At 31.3% G+C, this 25,854-nt stretch overlaps 1 pseudogene; it reads left to right on the top strand.

Annotated features, from left to right (window-relative positions):
• The first annotated feature begins 5 nt into the window (after nt 1-5).
• On the top strand, nt 6-11,087 carry LOC141817908 (vacuolar protein sorting-associated protein 41 homolog; annotated as a pseudogene).
• Nucleotides 11,088-25,854: the final 14,767 nt, after the last annotated feature.

Here is a 25,854-nt window from a genome sequence, read left to right as displayed (position 1 = left end):
GGAGATTTGTTACGGGCGGTTTGGCTGGTCAACTTTTTCTGAATATGAAGAATTGGTTTGGATACAGTAAACAGGTGTATCTGGTGTTCCAACATCGCTTATACTGTTATCACACCATTAAAAAAGCTATAATATTGAGGATTTGTTTTTATATTTTCCCATCTAGATTCTTCATGATGGTGAAGGTCCGATACATGCTGTCAAATGGAGAACAAACCTAATTGCTTGGGCAAATGATGCAGGGGTGAAAATTTATGACATGGCAAATAATCAACGCATCACTTTTATTGAGAGACCGAGAGGAAGTCCACGCCCTGAGCTTTTACTTCCTCACTTGGTCTGGCAGGTTTGTTGAGAATGATACATCACTTCATTCTTATCCAGTCTTTTTTCAAAGGAAGTGTAAATAGAGAAGTACTTAAGTTAGCTTGAGAATCGTGTATATTGGACAGAATGGTTTGCTGCAAACTTTGTTGCAAACAATATATTAGGCATTTTTCTAATAGTAAATCGATGCTTGTCTCTTATAAATGGATCAACTAAGTCGGTTTATTTATTATGGTAGCAATACTTGAGGTCCAGAAAGGTTAAAAGCTACTCTATCTGCCTTGTATATGTCTTTCCACCTGAGGCGGTGGATGCATATTCGGAGATGTCATGACTGAAGAAGACACATGATTAAGTCTTGTTATGTTTGATAGATGTTTTGTTATTCATTTTCATTTCAGATATGAAGTTGTTTTTGCTTCCTAAATTTTTAGTTATGCATGTGACTTTCTTGTGTGACTTTCAGAAGGATCAGGCCTTTTTATTCGGTAAGTCATCTAGGGGAGGGGCTCTAATGAAGTTGCAAAAGGTTTTCTCGATGATGATGCCAAATCATTATTGCATTAAGTAGTTTATTTCCCTTTTAATAATTAAAAAATAGAAATTGTTATAAGATTTAATTTCCCTGAAATTATAGATGGTTAATAGTAGTCAGTCTTAAATCTATAAGTGTCTACATTCTAAGCACGCCTTTTACATGTCTAGGCTGACACACTCTTGGTTATTGGCTGGGAACATCTGTTAAAATTGCAGCAATTAAGACCAACCAACCAAGTGGAGCAAATGGGCTGCAAAGAAGTTTATCCATAACTAGTACAAAGTATGTGGATATTGTAGCATCTTTTCAGACTAGCTACTATATATCTGGCATTGCTCCCTTTGGTGATAATCTGGTTGTACTTGCTTACATTCCGGAAGGGGAAAATGGAGAAAAAGACTTCAGCAGTGGTCCACCTGCCAGGCAGGTAAAATATTTTACTGCCAGTTTCATCAAGAGCGTACTTGATATTTCAGTGTCTTCCCTTGATATTTCACATATATTAATTCTTTGGATAATTTGACTATCTGGTGTTCCTTTGTGCAACACAATTAGTAGTCTTAGTTTTGCTATTTTTGTGCACCTTGGTAGTCTAGTTGAAACTTGGACCTGTAATAAAGTTCCATTTAAGAAACCAATTTGTAAATATGTCATCAATTTGCTTTTATTATTACGAAGTTTTTTCTTAATTTATGACTGGAACACAAAACTGAAGCGACGCCGAAAGTTACATTGTGCCACAAGGTGCCGAGAGTATTGTGAGGTTTCACAAATGTACCATGTAATTATGGTTGGAGAAGTCTCATAACTCATAAAGGAATCAACTAGATAAGCTCAAAAGAGGATTTAGGGCGAGCATGCAAAGGATTTTAGCTGTGATTTGCCATCGATAAGGAAGCCATCATCACCGATTTGGATGTCTATGTTTGCATTACGAGTTGCGAGTTTCTTGTGATGGGTTTTAGTGTTGGAACTCAAGACTTTATGGGATTGTGCACATAATCCTAAGGTATTTCTATAATGAAATATAGTCATCATATGTTATAAGTAAATAATTTATAAGCCATTATTAACTATAGATATATATATTATACATATTATATTAGTGAATAAGTTTGATTAATTACTATTTAAATTGTAAGTAAATTATTATAATTTATATCACGGTTTGAAATCTAGTATTGTGCTGAGCGTTACAGTCGAAACTTATCATTCTGATAATTTACTGAAACTCATTGTATGCCAGTAAGGTTGAAACTTATCATTCTAATAAATTGCTGAAACTCTATAGTACTCAGTGTATACAATGCTTTTGTGTCAATTATATAGATATGTTACATGTCATGCAACACTCTGCAGCCCTTGATACGGCCCCACGACCATCTGTGAAGGTAAATCGAGAAGCTAATATTGAGATTCGACCTTTGCCCATTGCAGCAATTCTGCCCCACAGTAACCAACTTAAGCATGTTTTTTGACGTCAAGATTAATTGAAATAATGTTGTTAATTTTTTATCAATGTCAAATTTCTTATTAGACATATAATCCCATTAAATATAATAATTATTTATCAAATAAAATAAAATAATTATATGATCAATTATATTAACTATAATCAACTTGTATTCAATTGCTATTAATAATTTTATTATTACATTATTTGTTTATCTGTTTTTTTTTAATTTATAATATCCCATTATTAAGGAAACTGATTAATCATGATTTCAAATCTTCTTACTCATAATTATTAATTATTTAGTTATATTAATTGTTTAAGTGATGTATTAGTAATAGTGTATAAGAATAATGTAATAACAATACTAGTATATGCGATGCATATCAATCATACTAATATACAAAATATATATACACGTCATACATACTTATCAATCTAATAATAATATCAAATTGTTTAAAAGAATGTTTGCTATTATTATTTTTAAATATATTTTTCTCTATTTTGGAACTTTTTTCATGTCAATTCCGATCTTACCAATCTTGATACCTATGTTTTTGGAACATCCAATACCGAAACCGATACCAATATTGCCAAGCATGTAGGAACCACATTTCACACATATCTGAAGATAATCCAAATTTAAAATTCCAATATTCATGAATTGTTATAGTTGTTAAATTTTAGATTGTAATACTAACAATTGTAGTTATCCCAGAAAAATAGTATGCCATTCGAAAATCATATAATACTTAACAGTAAATTACCATAGAGGATCTATATTCCATTTCTACAGAGATATATTTCTGCAAGATGTATGATTCAAGAAGTAGATGTCTAGATTGAGGACTTACTAGTGTATCTTCTCCTGAAATATAAAACCAGAAATTGCATGTTGTTGTTTTCTGGTCCATTTCATTTTGTTCTTTAAGAAAATTTTCTTTATTTCTTATTCTTTCTCTGCAGTGTTTAATGTATCTAGTAGACTATAAAGGGTTGTTATTATGTGCAAGACTAGATTCAATCACTTAACCCTCTCACAACCTATTCTTACCAAAACTTTTCTACAGGGAACTGCACAGAGACCGGAGGTACGAATTGTCTCATGGAAAAATGATGAGCTAACAACGGATGCTTTGCCTGTCCATGGTTATGAACATTATAAAGCAAAGGATTATGCCCTTGCGCATGTTCCTTTCTCAGGTTTACAATTTCTTATGAAGTTATACAAACATCTATATGATTTGGACTTACCTTATCTTTTGCTTGTTCTTACAAATATAGGAAGTAGCTATTCTGGTGGTCAGTGGGCTGCTGGTGATGAGCCTTTATACTACATAGTTTCTCCCAAGGATGTTGTAATTGCAAGGCCTAGGTTTGTGGTTTTTTCCCTCCAATATAATCTTGTTCTTCTTTAGAAAATTGATTCTGAACTGTTCGAGAGCTAATGGTGAGGATTTTCATTAATTAAATCCTGTGAGACTTGATCCTTGGTTCTTCGCTAGTGGGCAAAGTTTTAAAGGTTTAGGAATCTCTTAAAATGTTAAAATTTGGGCCTAATTGATAGAATTGGTGACTTCTGCTTCTATTTTGTACCTTTTTCCAATTTTGATACATTGGTTGAGGCTGTAGCTATGTTTGCTAAGCCAGTTAAGAAGTATTGCCTGGCAAAGCCACTCATATTGCTGAAAGCATAACCTTATAGCATATGGAATTGATTAATTGACTGAAGTTGTCGCATTCTTTTCGCTTGAATCCTCGACATCCTGTCCAACTCGAACCATCTCATGCTGATTGTCCCAGCATGTGATCTGTAGTGCCAACTTTTACGTTGTACCCATTGCTTATTTCTGATGAAGGTAGCTTCCCAATTGATGTGGTAACAAGTTAAAGTGGCAGAGTTTGAATAGTGGTTTAAAGTTTGGTGTTATGCTTTATGGGTTGGAGTTCGGTGTGTTTGCAAACCTTGTTATTATCAGTGGAGTCCGTGTCACAATATACGATTTCATATTTTTCATACATGTAGACAAAATAGTAAGTAATCGTTGCTTTGTATGTGTTTATGCATGCTAGAGATGCCGAAGATCATATTTCTTGGCTTCTTCAACATGGTTGTCATGAGAAAGCATTAGCTGCAGTTGAAGCAAGGCAAGGACGAACGGAGCTTCTTGATGAGGTATTCTATGCTCTGATTTTTTTTCTTTAATTGAACACCTAAAAATTGGTTCCATGGTGGTTGATTCATGCAAATTGATTTGATATTATACCCTTCGTGGATATTTGTGGACTGTTTTTTTTGTCTAATTAGAAGATTATATTTGATATTCTCCTTAGAAAATTATATTTTTTTGTCTCGATCATATCATACTAGTGAAGTACATTGGTCATTACAGTTCATCTATGAGAACAAAAGAAAAATTAACTCAAAAAAGAAGCTAGGGTTCTTTATATTTTTCCAACAAGATGACATTTATTGTTTGGTAAAATCATGATAAGATCATGTTTGATAGCAGTAACTTCCAAGTTATCATATAGCTTTTGTGCTAGTTGAGTTTGTGCAGTCTTCAAGTTATTGATGTGCTTTTCTCAGAATGGCAATCATCTAGCATGTATGAAATCTTTCCATGTTTACATTTTTGAGAAAAACGTTCATCATCTGAACTACAAATTGAGAGGATCGTTTCAGTTCCATTAAAATTTCTCATGTGGAATCGGTGGTCAATTTACTGGTAAATTCATAGATCTTGCCCATTTATCTAGATTTCTAAATTTTTATTGTAGAAATATTATTCTGGCAGTAACATGTATGAATGGAAGCAAGAAAAGTTAAAGGTTACATTGTTGATGCTTGATTGTGTTTCATATATGCATTGTGCAATTGGGATGTTAAACACTTGATGCAGTTCTCTCTAACTAGGCTTCCATGACAAGACTCTTTCTTTGTTCTTGACCTGAACACATCTATTATATTCCATTATAGGTCATGTTTGTTATCCTAGCTTTTAAGATCTCTCTCATGTTCTGGCTAATCTCTTTGTTCAACTCATATTTTTTATATCATCTCATATTGAGGAAATTTGAATCTTATTCATTAAGAAGCTTGTGAATATAACTTGCAAGTCAGGTGGGTTCAAGGTACCTTGACCATTTGATTGTTGAAAGGAAGTATGCAGAGGCTGCATCTTTATGTCCTAAGATACTTCGAGGTTCTGCTTCAGCATGGAAAGGTTTACTAAACCTCCATTTGTGCTAGCATAACTATTTTGCAATTTAGTAACACTATTGTTTTACCAAGCAGATGGGTTTTCCACTTTGCTCATCTTCGTCAGCTTCCTGTTCTAGTTCCTTACATACCAATTGAAAATCCACAACTGAATGATACTGCTTATGAGGTACGTATGTCCAATCTATGTTCCCCCAAAAAGGTTTTTTCAGCCTGTATTGGCATGGTCATTTATTTTTGCCAAAAATAGAACCTGAAATGTATCATGGAGCTCTTGCTAAATGTTCAACAATAAACTCTTTTTGCTATGGGACTTTGGGTTACTTATTTCTCTTAACTTGCTGAAGATAGTAAGTAATATGTTGGCTGAACTTTTTACATGTGCCAGCCTGCGCTACGGGCTTGAAGCTTTACAGAATGAATCTTGTCACAAATATATTGACAAATCTTTGTGCTATTTGCAAATTCATTCAAGAGATTAGTCTGTCAAATAATTACTTTTTTACAATAAAATTTCTGGCCCATGTAGGTTGCGCTTGTTTCATTGGTTGCAAATCCGTCTTTCCACAAACTTCTATTGACAACTGTCAAATCCTGGCCAAGTACATTGTATTCCTCGACACCTGTTATATCTGCAATTGAACCACAAATTAATACCTCATCTGCGACTGACTTTTTAAAGGAGGTAAATTAACAACTTACTGTATTGTTCTTATTAATTATTATTAATTTTCAAATTAACATTCTATTTTCTTTGTGGCAGGCATTAGCTGAATTGTATATCATCAACACCCAATATGAAAAAGCCCTTGCATTATATGCAGATGTAAGTAGACCATTCTACAGAATATGAGCGTTTGTAACTAATTATTCATGTAATGTGCATTCCAACTGGACAGTTGGTCACATTGATCACTAAGCTCAATTTTGGGTTCTTTTTAATCTCTTTTCTCTGTTTATTATTACAGCTAATGAAGCCTGAGATTTTTTACTTTATTGAAAAACATAGTCTACATGACGTTATACATGACAAGGTATGCTAACTTACTCCTCGGTAAGAGAAACTAATGTACTACACAGTAAGCATGTCCTCTCACTTGTATGTTCAAATTCCAGTTCTTCTGGTAATCATCACTTATGGTTTACAACTTTATTCTTTGGGAGTGTTTTTACAATTATGCAGATTACTTAGATTAGACCACAGTTTGATATCTGCTCACATAGACTTGTACAATGTTCATTTATCAGTAATTTCCTCCTAGAATCACTGAGAAAACTAGTAGATAAGAGAATATAATGGGCAAAATCAACATAATGGTTAAAAGTGACTGGTTGAGCTATGCTAATCTAGATAAAATGGAGAGATATGTCATATTATTAGAGTTAAATAAAATGTAGAGAACAAAATATTAGATACTTAAATATGAAAATTGAAAGGTTTTTGTTGATGATAAATGATGAAGAAACATGATCTAATGAGCACTAAATAGAATATCTAATTTTGGAGAAACAATTATGATAAATTCAGAAATTGTAGCTTTATTTGTTATATTAGATAATAAGATTAAGAAGCTTAAGAAATGAAGGTACATACAAATATGTCTGAATGATATTGCCGTTGAAAGACTTTGAAAGAATGCAGAAGGGCAAGCTATATTTGGTTAATTAAATCGTTCAGAATTAAGATGTTTGAGGAATGAATAAAGAAGTGTTTTAAGTATATTTTTCTGAAAATATATGTCAATGTGGTTCTAATTTCTAACAATAGAGGGTATAAATTGATGCCATACCATGAAACATTGAAAAAAACAAAGTGATTGAGAGGAGAATAAGAGATGAAATAAAATTTTAAGTTTAGTTGGTTTCATGCTTGGAAGATGAACTACAGATGATATTTATTTAATAAGATAATTAATGGAGAAAACATAAAGAAAAGAGGAAATATTTGCTTGTGATTTTTATTGATTTAGGAAAAAAATAATGATAGATTCCCTAGATATTCTGATGGGTTTCAGAGATAAAAGGAATCTAGCACCTGTATTGATGTAATAAAACATATATGATAATTTAATTTCTAATGCTAGAGATAGGAAGTGTAAAGAATGATTATCCTATATTCTTAAGTTTACATCAGTATTTAAGTGAGATGAAAAATTATCTTAGGGCATTATCTCAATTACGTGAGATGAAATTATCAGTCATATTCAAGTTGTCTCCTTAGTATATGTTATTTACCTATGAACTATGATATTGTGCTAAATGATAAGGGTAACTCATATAATTGTTAAGTGAAATTCAAGAAACCAAATATATTATGTTAAGTATAAATAAAATTAAATATGCAAGTGTAAAGAATGATTATACTATATTCTTAAGTTTACATCGATAGCTAGCTTTTAGGGCATTATCTCAATTAAGTGAGATGAAATTATCAGTCATATTCAAGTTAAGTTTCCTTCTTAGTATATGTTATTAACCTATAAGCTATGATATTGTGCTAATTGATAACGGTAACTAGTATAACTGTAAACTGAAATTTAAGAAACCAATTATATTATGTTAAGTATAAATAAAAATAAATATATGCAATACAGTTGTAGTAATAAGAAAAGAAATCAAGGAACAGTTGAAATGGATTAATATGAAATTGTGTACCTGTTCTAAATATTTTTGATCTATTAATCAATAAGAAAATATGAAATTATGTACCTGTTCTAAATATTTTTGATTTATTAATCAATAAGAATATCGATAGATGTGGTTAAAATGAAAAACTTCTTGTGTGTTTTGCCGGTGTCCTGTGTGCTCCTTAGGTTAAAAGTAAAATTTTTATAATTAACTGTACAAGCCACTATTTTGAGGTCCAAAATGTTGGGCAGTTGAAGAACATGTGAATGTCCTTCCATGGTAGGTTATACTTATTCAATATCTAGTTGTTCTATTAATAATATTATTACTACTACTACTAATCATCATCATCATCATTATTATTATCTGGATGTTTACTTACTGTATGCCTTTGGATGTCCTATTTTTTGTTGCATCATACAGGTTGCAGAACTTATGCTACTAGACAGTAAAAGAGCTGTGAATCTCTTGATCCAACATAGGGATTTAATTCCTCCATCAGAAATTGTTGAACAACTTTTAGGAACAAGTAAAAAGTGTGATAAGAGACACCTAGTGCATTTGTACCTGCATGCACTGTTTGAGAATGATCCACAAGCTGGGAAAGATTTTCATGACTTGCAGGTGATTTTCTATTTGAGATTCATTACAGTTGTAAATGAGCTGAACCGAGTCAAACTTTATGTTCTTCAAGCTTGTGATGAGGTAATCAAGTCAAGCCAAGTCGAACCTATAATGAATCAATCCATTGAAATGGTTATTTAAGTTTGGCTTGATTTCTTTTTTACGAGCTTCATCTTGGTTCAAGCTTATCTTGAGCTTGGTTCGTTTATCGATCTCTCAATTTAAGTTTGGTTGATTGTTGGAACTTTTATATTTTAAGCTTGTTTAGTTGGTTAGCGAGCTTGATCGAGAGCTTGTTTGTTTATTTACCATATCAATAAGAGCTTTATTGATGAATATAGGTCATGAACAATTCACAATTTCTATTCGTGAACATTAACAAATTGAACGTATATGTGTTCAAATTTGTTCATTTAGTTTAACGAGTTGTTTAAGCTTTTTTATTTAGTTGACCTTGTGTAATATTGAACGAATATAAAGAGGTTCTTATGAAGCTGAACACCAAGCTTGCTCACGAACGTTTGGTTCATTTACAGCCTGACATTCAAGCAATTTTTTTTTTTCTGATTCTGATTAATCAGTTGCCAAGTAACATTTTATCTTTTAAGTTGGCTACACAACAAACTGAGCAAAAAGATAATGGTGCAGTCAATTGATCAACAAGCAACAATTAGTAAAGCAGCATCTTCTGTGCTTCTACATTAATTGGTTATTGTGCATCTGTAACGTTTTTTCTTTTTTTGTTACTAGGTTGAGCTTTATGCAGAATATGAACCAAAGATGTTACTCCTATTTCTTCGCAGCAGTCAGCACTATAGACTAGAAAAGGTTTGTCATTATTTCTCGGCACTGTTTGTTGATTATTCTGGCCAATAAATGATTGTCGTTTCTCAGGCATATGAGATTTGTATGAAAAAAGAACTTGTTAGAGAGCAAGTATTTATCCTTGGAAGGATGGGAAATGCAAAACAAGCTCTTGCTGTCATCATCAATAAGTTGGAGGATATGGAAGAGGTATCCACATCTAGTTCTTAAGAGCCAGTCTTTCTGCTCTTCTTACCCTCATCTGCATTTACTTTTCAAATTCTCCTGCTTCCTATCCCTGCATCAGCATATTGTTGAATACCCATAGTAGATAAGTTGACCATTCAATTACATGCAGGCTGTAGAATTTGTGACCGAGCAGCATGATGACGATCTATGGGAAGAGTTAATCCAACAGTGTCTCCAAAAGCCTGAAATGGTGTGTAAAAGGAATAGTAATTTACTCAGACATTCCTGTATATCAAGGTGACATTAATTAATGGCCATTTCTTTAATCATCATGAGCAGATAGGAATGCTATTGGAGCACACTGTTGGTAATCTCGATCCTTTGTATATTGTCAAAAAGGTTCCAGATGGGTTAGAGATCCCAAGGTGAGGAAAATGATATTTTAAGTTATCAGCTGCCAGCTTTATTATCCACACCTTTTTTTTCCCTTTTGTATGATAATTTGTTCCTCCAATGCTGCTAGAAACTCTTTCAATTACATGATTTGTCTCTGTCGTTGTTCTTCCGCATGTTGTCACTAATTTTCGCATCTCATTGCCTTTAGGTTGAGGGATCGTCTTGTCAAAATTGTAACGGATTATCGAACAGAAACTTCTTTAAGACATGGATGCAATGATATCCTCAAGGTTGAATTATTTCTAATGCCCTTCTCAGTCTTCCTCTATAATTTTTTTCTTCAGAGTCTTGCTTATGTGTTTTCCACTTGTGATACTGTTTTTAGACCGACTGCGTCAACCTTTTGATCAAGTACTATAAAGAAGCTCGGCGAGCAGTTTACTTAGGTATCGAAGAAGAAGCAGCGCACAGGAAGAGGGAGGATGATGCAGCAAGCCCGAAAGCTGATAGGGCAGCCAATGATGTAAAGCATATGGTAGTCAAGTCCAAAACTAGGGGAGGTGGGAGATGTTGCTTATGTTTTGATCCATTTTACATTCAAAACATATCTGTTGTGGTTTTCTTTTGTTGCCACGGCTACCACATCTCTTGCCTCACCGGTGCCTCGGGCTCCATGATCGGCACAAATAATAGATCCGATAGCGACGGTGATGACAGTGAAAATGAAGATACCAAATTGAGTGGATCCCCCCATTTGCGATGCGTGTTGTGCACCACAGCCGGTCGTTGAGCCCTCTAGGAGTGAGTGTTTTTTGAGCAGGTCTATTGCCAAGCTAAATTGTCTTTCTACATGATTTGTTTATATTTAGTTTGGTCTTGCTAGATCGATATGCCCGAGTTGTTTTGTATTTGCAAAACCTCCTTCATTTATTTATCTATCCATATCTGTAGTTGCATAGAGATAGAGGATGAGTAAGTCTAGTGAGTTTTGTTTAATAATTTATTTATTTATCCGTATCTGTTGTTGCATAAAGATATATAAATCAAAAAAGATTTAAATCTAGTGAGTTTAGTTTAATAATTTGATATTCATGAAACAATTTCAAGAGTAGTCTAATATTTTTTGAAAATTTCGGTTAGTCTTCTTTCTTTTATTATTTGAATACATTTAAAAGAATAAGTACTACATATTCTTAAATTTTGAGTTATTGTAATTTATTAAAAATAAAAAATGTTTGAGTTTCATTTGTTGGATAATTAAAATATATGACAATAATACTTTCCATGTCCTATAGCTCATTTCTTCTCATCTTTGGTTTATTTTGATGATTTTCATCACAAATTAGAATTATTTTCTTTTGCTATGTTTTTCAGGAGGTTCAATATTTGCTGAAGTAGTGGGCCCGTCCCACGTGTTACTTAAGTGATCCAGCATATACCACATGGTCGAGTGGGCCCCGCTTGTGCCCGGTAAAGTAGAGGGCCCGCTGCCACCTCAGGATTTGAGCTTAGTAAAGTGATGAAATAGAAATGATAATAGAAAAAACACAAACACTATAATTAAGCAACTTAACCACCACAAAAGTGGCATGATTAGAGTTACAGCAATGTCTTGTAAAATTAGAAGGGAATTAACAAGTAATGAAAGCATTTAGACTTTAGTCTTACCGTTTCAACACTAATTGAAACACCACAGCATATAAAAATTAACAAGTTTAATTATATTTTACCTTCTCTTTTTACCTCCTAAATATTGAGACATCAGTTTCTTACTCTATCGCCCTTAGTATTGTTCGGAAGATACTAATCTTGAACACTAAGCTCACATTATAGATGAGCTCACAATGACACACACCGTCCATTTTTAACTCAAGATTTTCAAGAAGGTTAATGGTTAGTAGGAGAAATAAAGAATATTTAAGTTATTCATGAATTGAAGATATCAATGTCAACCCATCAAATAGAAGTTTTTACTCATCGTTAGAATTTGTTCATGAGTTGAAGATAACAAATTTGCATTTCACTTATAAGGCGTCTTTCAAAGTGATGATTTTTAACGTGAGTGGTTGCGAGAAGAACCGTGCTTGCTTTGTTAGAGACGACCATTCTATGAGAACTTGTAGAGGAAGAAGGGATGAATCTGCAAAGCAGAAATAATCTTTGAAGATATATACTGACTGACAGGAAAAATAATAGTTCACTTTCTTTGTTTCTTTCAGTAATGGAGCCTTAGAATCATATGTTGGGATATAATCAAAGTTTTACATTGAAATACATGAAAAAGATCTGAGGTTATAAAATGAAAGATATTTATATTAATATGAGACCTTTTTAGTAAAACTTAAAAATAAAATCATGAAAGTTTGAGCACAAAATGGATAATATCATACTATTGTGAAGATATTTATAAATTTTATCAGATTTTTCATCTTGAGCAGCAGAAAATTTGTGTTGCAGAGATTCTTTACTTGGCAAGAAGCAAGGAAGTTGGATAGGAGCAGACTGAGAACTTAGCTCCATTGTTTGAAACTTGATGTTGAATACACAACTTTATGCAATAGAGTTTGGTGAGAATTTGAAATCCCTTTCTAGTGAGATTTGGGTCAATATAATGCCTATTCCTTATCATTATTTCCCATCAAAGCATTTTAAGTTGTTGTAATGTATTAAAAAATTAAAAATATTTAAGTTTCATTTGTTAGATAATATATTAAAATATATGACAATAATATTTTTTATGTCCTATATATAGCTTATTTCTTCTCATATTTTTTAATTTCTATGAATTTTATAGGATTTCAGTAGCTCTAGTAACCTTGTTTTTATGAATTTTATCTGTCTTATTTTTCTTTCAAGCATGATAGGGATTTGAGGGATATTATTGATTTTTCTAGTTCCCCCTTAACACATTTTAATCCATACAGATATTTGGAAAATTATAATGAATTAGAAGTGAATGACTCACATTATCAAAGAGCTTAAATGACACACATCATCCACTTCTAAGTCATTGTCCTTTGTAAACTCCTTCTATCATGTAAATCTAGCTGAATTATAATATCGAACATAGTTTAATTTTCAAATATTGTCATTCTCCACTAGCAATAGTATTATACTTTATCAGATTGAGGGAGATTTTTAATTGCAAATGCAATTGAAAATAGCTAAACATTTTCATAAAAGTTAATTGTTAATAGAAAAACAAAGAACATTTAAGTTATTCATGAGTTGAAGTCAAAAAAAAAAAGGAAGAAGAAAGTTCTAAGTTTAACCAAGCATTTCAAACCAACAAGTCTAGCCTTCGTAGCATCAATGAGGCATACAAGTGTTCACAAAAATTTCTATCCACCGAGTTACTATTGATATCTTCAACCTATGAATAACTTAAATATTTTTTATTTTTCCTATTAATAGTTAACCTTCATGAAATTGTTCAACTGCTTCCAATTAAAATTGCAATTAAAAATCTCTTAATGTGAGCAGTGTTGTTGATGGAGAATAACAATATTTGAAAGTTAAACTATGTTCAATATTATAATTTAGTCAAGTTTACATGAGGATAAAATTAAGGAGTTTACAGCAAGCAAAGAGTTAGAAGTGGATTATGTGTGTCATTTTGAGCTCATTGATAGTGTGAGTTTAGAGTTCAAGGTTAGTATCTTTTGAGCTCATTGACTGATCGTAATTAGATTTGACCAGTGATTTTTATTTTTCATTAGTCAAAATTAAATTTGTTTTATAATTTTAATTTTTTACTATTCAAGTTAGATTTGATTGATAATTTATAATTTTTCTAATCAAACTTTATCAATACTTTTTATCTTTTATTGATTAAAGTTTTATTTACAGTTAGGTTTGTCTAATAAATTAAAAATATTTATTAATAATTGATATTTTTATAAAAATTTATTTAAAAGTTCAAAAATACATTTAATATTTCTTTTTAAACTTTATTTTTTCCCTCCATCTTTCTTCTCTTCATCAGCATTTTATACTTTTATTATCATGCCCTTAATAATTACTTTAAATTATTATACACACCCTCTTTTTTTTTCTTATAATCCATCTTTAATGTTATAAAAAAATACCAACTAAATATTTTTGGCTATATAAATTTAATTGAAGTTAATTGTTATAAATGGTGGAGGATGTCAATATAAATTAGAATGTCAATATAATCATTATTTTATTTTTCCAACTAAACATAGTTAATTGATTACTTTATAACTTTCAAAAATAATCTCATTGAATTAGAAGTGGATGACTTACATTATCAATGACACATATGGTCCCTTTCTAATTCATTGTTCTCTGTAAACTACTTTTATCGTGTAAATCTAGCTGAATTATAATATAGAACATAATTTAATTCAAATATTGTCATTCTCCACTAGTAATGCTACATTTCATGACATTGAGAGAGATTTTTAATCACAAATTTAATTGAAAACAGCTGATGTTAGTAGGAAAACAAAGAACATTTAAGTTATTCATGAATTGAAGCCAAAGAGAAAGAGAAAATTCTAAGTTTGGCCAAACATTTCAAATCAACAAGCCCAGCCTTCATAGAAGTGATGAGGCACACAAGTGTTCACAAAAACTTCTATCCGATGAGTTGATATTGATATCTTCAACTCGTGAATAACTTAAATGTTCTTTGTTTCTCCTACTAACAGTTAACCTTCATGAAATTGTTCAATTGCTTCCAATTAAATTAGTAATTAAAAATCTCTTAATGTGATGAAGTGTATAGTGTTGTTGGTGGAGAATGATAATATTTGAAAGTTAAATCATATTTGAGATTATAATTCAACTAAGTTTACACGAGGATGAAAGAAGTTTGCAAAAGATAGTGAGTTAGAAGTGGATTGTGTGTGTCATTTTGAGCTCATTGACCATGTGAGCTTAGTGTTCAAGGTTAGTATCTTCCAAGCAATGCCAAGGGTGATGGAGCAAGAAACTGATGTCTCAATATCTGAGAGGTAAAAGAGAAGGCAAAATAGTTAACTCTGCTAGTTTTTGTATGCTATGGTGTTTGAATTAGTGTTGAAATTGGAAGGCTAAAGTCTAAATGCTTTCATTAATTTATTTTGAAACATATGAGTTTGACCGATAAATATTTAAAATTATTGGTTAAAAAAATTACTGAGATTTATATTTTAGTTGACATTTTAATTTTTACTAGCTAAAATAAATTTTCTCAGTAATTTTTAATTTTTATGAAGTATTTGATTGATAATTTTTAATTATTTATTAGTTAAAATTAAATTTGATCGATAATTTTTATTTATTATTAGCATTAGTCAGATTGTAATTAGATTTGACTAGTAATTTATAATTTTTTAATAACTAATTGAGAATTTTTAATTTTTTAATAGTCAAAATTAAATTTGATTTATAATTTTAAATTTTTACCATCAAAGTTAGATTTGATTGATAATTTATAATTTTTTCTAATCAAACTTTGATCAATATTTTTTTTATTGTCAAAGTTTTATGATAATTTATAATTTTTTTCTAAACAAACTTTGATTAATAATTTTTATCTTTTTATTGATTAAAGTTTTTACCCATCAAAGTTAGGTTTGTCTAATAAATTAAAAATATTTATTAGTAACTGATATTTTTTTATAAAAATTCTTTTAAAATTTAAAAACACATTTAATATTTCTCTTTAAATTTTATTTTTTCTTTATCTTTTTCCTCTATTGTCGTCATTTTTATTCTTATTATCATCCCCTTAATTACTCCTTTATAAGTTATTATATACCCTCTTTTTTCTTATAATCCATGTTTAATGTTAGAAAAATATTACCAACTAAATATTTTTGGTTATATAAATTTGACAGAATTTATCAAAGTTAATTGATTACTATAATCATTATAAATAGTGGTGAATGTCAATATAATTGTTATTTTATTTTTCCAACTAAACATATATAGTTAAGTGATTACTATAATCGTTATAACTTCCAAAAATACTCTCATTAAATTAGAAGTGGATGCATGACTCGCTTATCATTGACACACAACGTCTATTTCTAATTCATTGTCCTTTGTAAACTACTTCCATTGTGTAAATATAGCTGAATTATAATACCGAACATAATTTAACTTTCAAATATTGTTGTCATTCTCCACTAGTAACACTATTCATCACATTGAGGGAGATTTTAAATCACAAATTTAATTGAAAATAGTTAAACATTTTCATGAAGGTTAATTGTTAGTAGGAAAACAAAGAGCATTTAAGTTATTCATGAATTGAAGCCAAAGAGAAAGAGAAAGTTCTAAGTTTGGCCAAGCATTTCAAACCAAGTCCAGCCTTCATAGCAGTGATGAGGAACATAAGTGTCCACAAAGACTTTTATCCGATGAGTTGTTATTAATATCTTCAACTCATGAATAACTTAAATGTTATTTGTTTCTCCTACTAATAGTTAACCTTCATGAAATAGTTTAACTGCTTTCAATTAATTTTGTAATTAAAAATCTCTTAATGTGATGAAGGGTAGTGTAGTTGGTGGAGAATGGCAATATTTGAAAGTTAAATTATATTTGGTATTATAATTCAGCCAAGTTTACACAAAGATGAAAAGAGTTTGTAAAGGACAATGAGTTAAAAGTGGATTATGTGTATCATTTTGAATTAATTGCTAATGTGAGCTAAGTGTTCGATTTTAGTATCTTTTGATTAGCACCAATAATGGTGATGGAGCAAGAAGCTGATATCTCAATATCTAAGAGATAAAAGAGAATGCAAAATAGTTAATCCTACTCGTTTTTGTATGCTATGGTGTTTGAATTAGTGTTGAAATTGTACGTAAGACTAAAGTCTAAATGTTTTCATTAATTTATTTTAAAATATATGAGTTTGATAGATAAATATTTAAAATTATTATTTAAAATAAATTATTGAGATTTATATTTTAGTTTACAATTTTAATTTGTACTAACCAAATTAGATTTGCTCAGTAATTTTTAATTTTTGATGAGTCGAAGTTATATTTGATCGATAATTTTTAATTTTTTATTCTTCAAAATTAAATTTGATGGAGAAATTTTATTTTTTTACTAGCTTAGTCAGTAATTTTTAATTTTTGATTGATCGTAATTAGATTTAATAAGTAATTTTTAATTTTTTAATGACTAAAATTAGATTTGATGAATAATTTTTAATTTTTTTACTAGTCAAAAATAAATCTGATTGATAATTTATAATTTTTTTAATTAAATTTTGATCAATAATTTTTATTTTTTATTGATCAAAGTTTTATTTATCAATCAAAGTTATAGTATGTCTAATAAAAAAATATTTATTAATAATTAATATTTTTTTAGAATTTTTTTTTAAAAGTTCAAAAACACATTTAATAATTCTCATTAAATTTTATTTTTTTTCTCCATCTTTCTCCTTCGTCATCATTTTTAGACTCTTATTATCATGTTCTTAATTACTCTATACACCCTCTCTTTTTCTTATAATCCGTCTTTAATGTTAATAAAAGACTACCAACTAAATATTTTTAGCTATATAAATTTGATATGATTGATAATTTATTGAATTAATTGATTAGTATAATCGTTATAAATGGTGGAGGATGTCAATATAATCGTTATTTTATTTTTCCACCTAAACATAATTAATTGATTACTATAATCGTTATAACTTCCAAAAATACTCTCATTCAATTAGAAGTGGATGACTCACATTATCAATGACATATATAGTAGTCCTTTGTAAACTACTTCCATTATATAAATCTAGCTGAATTATAATACCAAACATAATTTAATTTTCAAATATTGTCATTCTCCACTAGTAACACTACACTTCATCACAAGATTTTAAATTGCAAATTTAATTTAAACAACTAAATATTTTAAGGAAAGCTAATTGTTAATAGGCAGGGGCGGATGTATTAAGGGGCCCGGGGGGGGGGGGGGGGGGGCCATGGCCCCCCCAGCCCAAGTTGAACCTTTAATGTGTTTAGATTAAACCCTTAGGGTTACTGGTTAATAGGTTTTAGGGTTAATGGGTTGTTGATCTATTGGATCCTAAACCAACCCGATAAGCCGATAAGGAAACCTAGAAATCGCGAGTCTGCCTTCGTTGGGTCCCGATCGCGCCTCCGTCTTCTTCGTGTCTTCGTCGGGCGCGGCGGCAACAACTTCAGCTTGGATTGCCGGCGATCTGCAAGGTGGCTGAGGACGCCGGTGAGTGAAGGGTGGATTGGGCAGTGCCGGTAACAGGGTCAATCGGCGGCGGCAGTGGCGTGAAGGGCAGACCGGAAGAGTCGAAGAGAAGAAGTAAATCGGGTGAGTTTCAGCCGAATATGTAAGTTTGTACTTAGGTCCTTGATATGTATCTTTGGGCAATTCTTTTGTTCAAATGAGTATATCGTTTTCATTATATGGCCCCCCCAAATATGAAATCCTAGATCCGCCCCTGTTTGATAAATAATTTTTTATTTTTTACTTGTCAAAATTAAATTTGATTTATAATTTTAATATTTTACTATCAAAATTAAATTTGATTAATAATTTATAATGTTTTCTAATCAAATTTTGATCAATAATTTTTATTTTTTATTGATCAAAGTTTTATTTATCGATCAAAGTTAAGTATGTCTAATAAATTAAAAATATTTATTAGTAATTGATTTTTTTATAAAAATTCTTTTTAAAGTTCAAAAACACATTTAATATTTCTCTTTAAATTTTATTTTTTTCTCCATCTTTCTCCTTCACCATCATTTTTATACTCTTATTATCATGCCCTTAATTATATTACTTTTATACACACCCTCTCTTTTTCTTATAGTTTGTCTTTAATGTTAATAAAAGACTACCGACTAATTATTTTTAGCTATATAAATTTGATTGCTAATTTATTGAAGTTAATTGATTAGTATAATTAATCATTATAAATGGTGAAGTATGTCAATATAATTGTTATTTTATTTTTCCACCTAAACATAGTTAATTGATTACTATAATCATTATAACTTCCAAAAATACTCTCATTCAATTAGAAGTGGATGACTCACATTATCAATGACACATATATATGTTCCATTTTAATTCATTGTCCTCTGTAAACTACTTCCATCATGTAAATCTAGCTGAATTATAATACCAAACATAATTTAATTTTCAAATATTATCATTATCCACTAGTAACACTACAATTCATCACATTGAGGAAGATTTTAAATTACAAATTTAATTTAAAACAACTGAACATTTTTATGAAAGTTAACTATTAATAGAAAAACAAAGAATATTTAAGTTATGCATGAGTTGAAGCTCAAGAGAAAGAGAAAATTCTAAGTTTGTCCAAGCATTTCAAACCAACAAGTCCAACCTTCATAGCAGTGATGAGGCAGACAAGTGTCAGAAAAATTTCTATATAATGAGTTGCTATTGATATCTTCAACTCTTGAATAACTTAAATGTTCTTTGTTTCTCCTACTAATTAACAGTTAGCCTTCATGAAATTGATGTTCTTCATGAAATTGTTTAACTGCTTCCAATATTAAATATGCAATTAAAAATCTCTCAATCGTGATGAAGTGTAGTGTTGTTGGTGGAGCATGACAATATTTGAAAGTATAAATTATGTTCGGTATTATAATTCAACCAAGTTTACATCAGGATGAAAAGAGTTTGCAAAGAATAATGAGTTAGAAGTAGATTATGTGTGTCATTTTGAGCTCATTGATAATGTGAGCTTAGTGTTCGAGGTTAGTATCTGCTAAACAACACCAAGGGTGATGGAGCAAGAAGCAAATGTTTCAATATCTGCCAGGTAAAAGAGAAGGCAGAATTGTTAACCCTGCTAGTTTTTATATACTGTGGTGTTTGAATTAGTGTTGAAATCGTAAGGCTAAAGTCTAAATGCTTTTATTAATTATTTTAAAAATATATAAATTTGACTGGTATATATTTAAAATTATTGGTTAAAATAAATGACTAAGAATAATATTATAGTTGAATTTTAATTTTTACTAGCCAAATTAGATTTGCTCGGTAATTTTTAATTTTTTATGGGTCAAAGTTATATTTGATAAAAAAATTAAATTTTTATTAGTCAAAATTAAATTTTATCAATAATTTTTATTTTTACTAGCTTTTGTTAGTAATTTTGAATTTTTAACTGATCGTAATTAGATTTAACTAGTAATTTTTAATTTTTAATGACTAAAATTAGATTTAATCGATAATTTTTATGTTTTTTAATAGTTAAAATTAAATTTGATTTACAATTTTTATTTTTTAGTATCAGATTTGAATGATAATTTATAATTTTTTTCTAGTCAAACTTTATTGAATAATTTTTATTTTTTTTTATTGATCAAAGTTTTATTTACCAATCAAAGTTATGTTTATCTAATAAATTAAAATATTTATTAGTAATTGATATTTTTTTATAATTTTTTTAAAAAAGTTCAAAAATACATTTAATCATTATCTTTAAAATTAATTTTTTTTCTCCATTTCTGCTCCTTCATAATCATTTTTGTACTCTTATTATCATAACTTTAATTACTCCTTTATAAGTATAGTACTGTTAAATGAGTCAATCCATATTAGACGGGATGGGTCAATCCATCAAAAATTCATCATTTGACGAGGTAGGCCCACCCACTATCTTGGTAGATTGAAAAATTCTCAATTCAACCCAATCTAAAGTGGGTTTGCATGTTAGACAGACGACCCAGTTGAGCCTATTGAAAAAATATAAAAATAAAAAATATATATCAAAGATGTTGAAATTTTTAAATTTGTATTATGGATTAGGTGGATCAAGTCTATTGAGTTTTCCACTTACTTTTAAATTTTAGAAGAAATTTTTTTCTCAACCCGCAGGTCAACCAAAGCCGACAAACCCATTGAGTTTTTTATTTTAGTTTTAAATTTTGAAAGAATTTTTTTTAATCCACGGGCCAACCCAAGACCACCACGGATCGACCTGCACGGGTTGCGGGGCTAGGCGGATCAATCCGCCTGAACCCACCTTAAAATGGATTGATAGAATTTTCTAACTAGCTTAAATTATTTGACGGGACGGATCAATCCGATGAGTCTAACCTAAATTAACGACTCTATATACACACCCTCTATTTTTCTTATAATTCATCTTTAATGTTAAGAAAAGACTACCAACTAAATATTTTTGACTATATAAATTTGATTGATAATTTATCGAAGTTAATTATTTATTATAATCATTAAAAATGGTGGAGAATGTCAATATAAATTAGAATGTTAATATAATTGTTATTTTATTTTTCCAACTAAACATAATTAATTGATCCACTAGTAACACTAGTTACACTCCATCACATTAAGGGAGATTTTTAATAGCAAATTTAATCGAAAATATTTTCATAAAGGTTAATTGTTAGTAGAAAAATCAAGAACATTTAAGTTATTTATGAGTTGAAACCAAAGAGAGAGAAAAAGTTCTAAGTTTGACCAAGCATTTGGAACCAAGAAGTCCAACCTTCATAGTAGTGATATGAGGCAGATAAGTGTCACAAAAATTTCTATATGAGTTGCTATTGATATCTTCAACTCGTAAATAACTTAAATATTTTTTTATTTCTCCTACTAATTAACAGTTAGCTTTCATGAAATTGTTAAACTACTTCCAATTAAATATGTAATTAAAAATCTCTCAATGTGATGAAGTGTAGTATTGTTGGTGGAGAAATATGACAATATTTGAAAGTTAAATTATGTTCGGTATTATAATTCAGTCAAGTTTACACCAGGATAAAAGGAATTTGCAAAGGACAATGAGTTAGAAGTGGATTATGTGTGTCATTTTGAGCTCATTCATAATGTGAGCTTAGTGTTCAAGGTTAGTATCTTTCTAGCAATACCAAAGGCCGGCCATGGAGCACCAAGTTGATGTCTCAAATATCTAGGAGTTAAAAGAGAAGGCAAAATATCTATGGTGTTGAGTTAGTGTTGAAACTGTAAGGTTAAAGTCTAATTAAATATTTTCATTACTTGTTAATTTAGATATTTAGTTCTTACAATTCAATTAATCTTAGAGGTAAGTGATATGACACTATGAAAATTTTTATCAGATGGCTAACATTCTTAGGTCCGCTTCTCACTAGAAAAAAAATCTTCTACAGTGCGTTGCAGTTGAGACTTGAACATTAGAGACTTGAAAGAAATTAGAAATCGAAAAATTTTCTTGACCATAGTTAGAAGAATTAGTTGAAGCTAATGGACAAAATAATGTATATAAAATGTACAGTGGATTCTCTTTTAAAATGAATACTTTTATATCACTAAATTTATCTTCCATATTATTTGCTCTATCAAAATTGTTTTTTCAACTTAGACAGAGAGTGTTATAGTTAATTTAGATATTTAGTTCTTACGATTCAATTAATCTTAGATGTAACTAATCTGGCACTATGAAAATTTTTATCAAATGGCTAACATTCTTAGGTCCGCTTCTCACTAGAAAAAAAAAATCTTCTACAGTGCGTTATAGTTGAGACTTGAACATTAGAGACTTCAAAGAAATTAGAAATCGAAAAATTTTCTTGACCATAGTTAGAAGAATTAGTTGAAGCTAATGGATAAAATAATGTATATAAAATGCACAGCGGATTCTCTAATTTTAAAATGAATACTTTTAGATCACTAAATGTATCTTGTATATTATTTGCTCTATCAAAATTCTGTTTTTTCAACTTAGACATGAGAGTGTTATAGTATTGATAACATGTTCAATTTAATAAAGTGTTCATTTATATGCCCACTTCTATTCATAAAAATTATTCTTGTCAACTCTCATACACTCTGATACTAGATCAAGGGAATAGAAATATAATTATCCAATAGAAAACAAAATAATTAAAATTGTATGAGATCCAAACATAATACTAATTAAGCAGTAGACTAAATTTTTAATTATAATAATTTTACAAGAAAGAAATTTACATCTCACTTTGTAAACATGTCTCGTGGCTCTGAGAGCTTATTCCTGTATGCATAACCCTTGAAGAAATTAATATTCAAATTCTTCCTTGTATCTCTTTATAAACAGCAGAATATGGATCTGATGAGAATTATTTTTTCACAGGTAGAATCTGTCATTCCAACGGTCTCATATGATCGATTTCACGATCATTTATGAAAAGGTAAATCAAGAAGTCTGCCTTATAGTAAAATTATGCCTCACACAATTTGCTTCACTCAATTTGCCTACTGCGGATGGGTGGACAATGATAGGTGTACGAGGTTGATGTTGTCTCTTTCGCTACTTGATAAAGCCTCACTAGCTCGATCGATGACGGAGTGAGGTGGCAGCCAACGTGGACAATCAAGAATAACCCCAATATAAAAGGGTAAATGATGGAGCGAACTAGGTGCGTTCTCTCGTGTGTGTGTGTGTGTGCGCACTTTCTCATTTCCTCTCATTTCTTCAATCCAAGATTGACTTGAGTGTCAGAGAGGTCACTATTAGTACCGATGGAATTAAAATATCTCCATAATGATATGATATTGTCCACTTTGGGCCTAAGCCCTCATGCCTTTGTTCTTGAGTTCTCCCAAAAAGACCTCATTCCAATGGAGATACTTTTCATCCTTTTTAAATTCATGATCTTTTTCATGTATTTTAGATGTGAGACTATGTTTTCCATCCTACTAGGACTTCCTACCTAGCCGCAACTAGGACTTTCTGCCTCTCGGTCCACCCGACCTACTAGGACTTCCTGCCTAGCGGCAACTAGGATTTTTTGTCCCTCGGTCCACCCGACCTACTAGACTGCTCCTCGGTCCACCCGACCTACTAGGACTTCCTGCCTAGTGTCTGGTCCTCTTGATTCAAACACGAGAGCACCCACTGTAAAATACCAAAGTTTTGGGCTTATTTGCAAATAAGGCTAATGGGTCATGGATTTAAACCCGATAAGCTAGGACCGGCCATTAAGAAGGCTACAGTATTTCTTCATAGCTTCCGCCGAGATCCCGATCGCGACGCCTCGCGATTTCTTCTCTGTTCACTCGCCTCCTTCCCGATCGCGAACCGAAGCCGACGCTGAGGTGGAGTGCCGGCGGATCTGGCGTGCTCCAAGGGCTGGTTGATCTGTTCGGGCGGTGGCGGCGGACGCGACGCGATCACAACAGAGGGTTGGTTTCGGTGGCTGGCGGTGGCGGCGAACCAAAGAAGAGGAGAAGGGAAGGTAAGCGGCAAATCTTAAATCTAGGGTTTCTTGAGCCTTGATCTACGGTTTATTAGGTTTTGGGTGTCGATTTGGGATTGATTGAGCTCACAGATTGATTGTAGCTTGATCGCTAGGTGTTCCGTTGGGTTTCGGCCGTGAGCTGGGTGGTGGACGGCGGATTGAATCGGAGCCGAGACAAGCTTTCTAAGGGCAGAGCTAGGGTTTCCAGATTTCTGATTTAAGGTAAGAACTGGGATTTGGTTTTTGATCGCTTGGTATGGTTCTTCATAGCCTGAATTGGGATTGATCGGTGGCAGGGTTCAAAGAGCTTGGATCTCGATTCAGCCAGCTGGATTTCTTGGCTTGAGGAACAAATCTAGGGCAAGAGATTCTAGGGTTTGGCTTGAAACCCTATAGAGGTAAGAGCCTTGAATTCAATTGGTGATGATGATGAAATTAGTAAGCTAAGGGATTGATGATTTATTCTGTTCATGCCGATTCTGTTGGATTTTTTTTGGAATAATAGGAGCTGTAAGATATGAATCCTATTTGGTTGTTTGGTTGGATTTGCCATTTAGTGGTTTTGATCTGTCAGTTAGGGTTTCCTTTTAGTTGTATATATTTATGGACAGAAATTTTAATTGCAGGACTTTGATTTGAGTCGTTTGGTTACGAACATTGTCAGACTCGGATTTCCCATGATTAGACGCACCCTATCTTGGCAGGCGGGTACCTTGACTTATCCTCATAGATAGGTCTTTATGATATGTGTAAATTGCTAGCTATCGGTATGCATGCTTCTGTTCATATTTGTATCTCTTGATACCTTGATCTGTTTTATGCCAGTTATTGTTGTTATCTGATAGGATTAGATACTTATGCACATTATGGATATCAGTTTGTCATTATCTCGAGATCACCTGATACTTGCCATGTTGCTTATCTGATACCTATTGAGTTGATACTACCTGATTCCTGTTCATATGCTTTAGTTTGGTTTTATCTATTTCTGTATCGGTGTTTATGTTAGACTTGAGACTTTACCTCATTCTGATTACTGGAGCATATGACATGGACCTATAGATGGATAGGTGGTGCATGGACCATACTTATGGATATGTAGTTGGATTATGATGCATGGACTAATGTCATACATCATGCTTGCATATATTGCATACTGACGTGCGGGATTCCATTGTTGTAGAGTCCGGCGTCAGTTACATGCGGGCTACCAATCAAAGGGTGTGTGTAATTGCATGCCTAGCGATTACTGGCATCCTGTTCCTATTTTAGTTGAGTCGCTCCTATTATAGCAGCACAGGTGTGAGCCCGGCGCTTGTGTATGATTTACACACACAATCCACTCATGGGTTAGTGGAACCTTTAGATTGGTGCACACTTGCCCTGACAGCAGCTTCCGCTAGGCCACCCAGGATAGTGGTTTCGTAGCGTGGTAGCATACAGGGAT

Source organism: Curcuma longa, unplaced genomic scaffold (genome assembly GCF_044706935.1).
Source record: "Curcuma longa cultivar G26 ecotype Majalengka, Jawa Barat unplaced genomic scaffold, ITB_CL_G26_1.1 contig_22496, whole genome shotgun sequence".
Lineage (NCBI taxonomy): Eukaryota > Viridiplantae > Streptophyta > Magnoliopsida > Zingiberales > Zingiberaceae > Curcuma > Curcuma longa.
The sequence above is the reverse complement of the archived record's forward strand: the minus strand, read 5'-3'. Positions and strand labels throughout refer to the sequence as shown.